The sequence below is a fragment of the Lactuca saligna genome, chromosome 2, assembly GCF_052625555.1.
Source record: "Lactuca saligna cultivar CGN05327 chromosome 2, ASM5262555v1, whole genome shotgun sequence".
Classification (NCBI taxonomy): Eukaryota; Viridiplantae; Streptophyta; class Magnoliopsida; order Asterales; family Asteraceae; genus Lactuca; species Lactuca saligna.
In genome coordinates, this window is record NC_136418.1 from 86636766 (window position 1) to 86640006 (window position 3241).

Genomic DNA, 3241 nt, shown 5'->3' on the forward strand with positions numbered 1-3241 from the left:
GCTTGAATCATCATTTGTACACCAGCCATTGTTATCGGCTCAGGTACTGCTGCTACGACATGTATTTGCTCATTGTTTTCATCAGCATTTCCAACTCCACTTCTTATTCTCACCATTTTTGATCTACACACCGAATAATGTGAAGTTAGATCCTTATTCACTATAGATATTCAAATCATCCTTATTAATCTGAAACATTTACACGCTAGTTCTAATATCGTAGACGTACGCTTAGAATCCTACACACATAAGGTTTCCAGATCTGGTCGGCAACAGACCATAGATCCGAACAAATAATATCATATATGGCAAACATATAACATTTAGCACATAAAAGCATTTTAGGCAATTTTCCTAAAATAAACTAGTGCTCGTGTCTAAAACATAACTGTCACACCCCCGAACCAGGCGGCGGAAACGTTCGGGGGCTGTCGTGACTCAATTGAATACCATAACATTGAATATATGAAACGTAACAACATTCGTCACCATGCATTAATATAGTACAACCAATAGAGTTTACATGTAATACATTGTTTAAACATTACATTCCTAAAAATAAATTGTTCAGTTCGTAAATAAATAAACTGCAAGCCATCACTGAGTACGATTTCCTTGAATTCACTGGTTACCTGAGAATACAAGTATTTTGAAAAACGTCAACATGTGAAATGTTGGTGAGTTCATAAGCGGTAATTGAAAAACAATGTTTCGTATCGTTTGAAAACCACCAGAAAATCCGATATTTTCTAAAAAGTAAAGCTTTTGAAAACGTTTGTGAAGATCCATAGGTATGCTTGTTTGTTTCTATACTTGTAAAAATTGTTCATTAGAGTTGTATGCATTTCGAATTTGTATGTATTGAAAAACCCTAGGAAAACCCGATGTTTTCCTAATTCCTTGAATTCCATGAAGTTACATTGAAACCATTGCATAGCGTGTAGTGTCAGTCCCAGGCGACGTTGGATTATTTTTTAGCATGATTAGTTGCTACAAACACGCATTACACAAACGACCAGTTTATAGCTATACTAACGATCTCGTAGGCGTCGTCCGTACTAATCACGTTATCCAATCGCCCTGACTACGTGTTGTAACAACAGCAAAAATTAGGTCAAAATTTAAAATTTTATAAAACCATAATTAAGTATACTAAGTGGTAGATATTGTAACAAGGTTTTCATACATATAAAGAACACTAAAATCCGAGTTATAACGAAGAAGTTATGACCATTCTAAGTTTCCCGACAAAAACCGGCAATACGAAGTTACGTAAAAACGCAAAGTTTCAACAAAACACTTTTTGACCTTAGGTGTCTAAATGAAAGTCATAGATATCGTCAAACCGTAACCATACATGAAAAGAACGCTCAAGTCGGACATCATTTGAAGTCAATTGGGTTAATATTCGCAAATGGGAGTCATAAATGATGAAATTGTAGAAATTCTAAAGAGATAAATGCGAAGGTGATAAATGCGAAGGTGATAAATGCGAAAGTGATAAATGCGAAGGGATGCGAAGGGTGTAAGAATGAAGATGCGAAGTATTTCACAGTAGAATGCGAATTGGGGAAGAAAACAGAAGATTTCAAATATTGTCCCTGAAGTTTCGCATTTTTGGAAATCAATACTCAACTTCGCAAATGGGAGTCATAAATGATGAAATTGTAGAAATTCTAAAGAGATAAATGCGAAGGTGATAAATGCGAAGGTGATAAATGCGAAGGGATGCGAAGGGTGTAAGAATGAAAATGCGAAGTGCACGAACCCAGGGACACGTCCCATCCGACCCGCGTGCCAGCGACACGTCCCATCCGACCCGCGTGCCAGCGACACGTCCCATCCGACCCGCGAACCCAGGAACCCGTCCCATCAGACTCGCGTACCAAGGCTGACCAGCCTCCCTATAAAAGGGCATGCGAAGGCTTCCGAAAAGGGGGCTCATTCTCTCTCATTTTTCTTGCGTATTTCCTCATTTTCCGTGCTCGTACTACCACGAAGCCCTGGTCACTTCGTGCAAGATCTGAAGGTCGATTTTCTCCCGAGAAATCCCGAGATTTCCGAGGAAAAATCCATTTCCCGAGACGAAACTCTACCGTTTTTCCATCTCGCTATCTTCAAGTTGTCAAGTGAGTTCATACCCCTTTTTAACACACTTTAAATACATCTTTAAATACTTTTACAACTCTTTTAGGGGGGGGAATACAAGTAAACATACGGTTATTATCGTGCATTAGACTTATACGAGGAGTATAATGATCTTCGTTGTTAAAACATTTTATACATTCTAAAAACTTATGATTTCGGTTTATCAAATCATTGTGTGAAAGGTTAAACTTTGCATACAAAACTATCATGTTAATATATACTAAATTGAGAATCCATGAGGCGCGCACATCTTCCAACTTTACTTTTCTTTATTAGAAAGTACTGCAGTAAGGCCTGTTTATAACCAGAATCTCCCGCGACGAGAACGTGTCAAATGTGTATAGATCTATACGGGAAGTCATGATCCCGCACCCTGACTGTTAGCTACAGTCCGTCTTTTGGGGTGACAGTTGTCATAGCAATGCGACGCCTGAAGAACGTCGTTACAGGCATATTATGTTTAGTATGGTTATAAAAACTCATCGGATATACAATTATTATGATATTAAGTTATGATGAACGAGTGGTTATTAAAACTATTCTTCATCCAACCGGTTCGATCTTCACGTAGTTTTATTATATATAAAACTATGACACATTTACGAGAAACGTGGTTTCTTACAATTTTCGGTCTTAGAGACTGGTATTATGTGCGAGGAAAAATAAAAGTGTTTCCTGCATACAAACAAAATAGGAAAAGAAGGGATTTTTCCGGTGCAATCATTTACAACTTATAAACATATATGGGATTTTCTGGAACTAATGCATTCATTTTCAACACCACAAATCACAACTCTTTACATGTTGAAGCACTACGTTTACTGGAAAACATACACCTATTTTGGAATGGCATCCAATTTTTCTAAACAACTTATGGACTCACCAACTTAATTGTTGACACTTTTTCTTTGAAATAACTTGTATTCTCAGGAAATCGCTAAGCAGGTTGGGATTCAACTTTTGGGATTAACGCGCTGGCATTAATTACTTCATTCTAATTGAAGTTTATGTACCTTTATTTTTAACATGTAATGAATACAACTATGTAAACATTTAGCAACTTATTATATATGGTGGTGTGTACTTTCCTTTC

At 37.1% G+C, this 3241-nt stretch overlaps 1 long non-coding RNA gene across 1 annotated transcript; it reads left to right on the forward strand.

The window, feature by feature from the left end:
- The first annotated feature begins 1855 nt into the window (after positions 1 to 1855).
- Positions 1856 to 3241, forward strand: LOC145028935 (uncharacterized). Its single transcript, XR_013676265.1, has 2 exons — positions 1856 to 2129; positions 3079 to 3241. It is a non-coding gene; the product is annotated as an uncharacterized LOC145028935 (long non-coding RNA).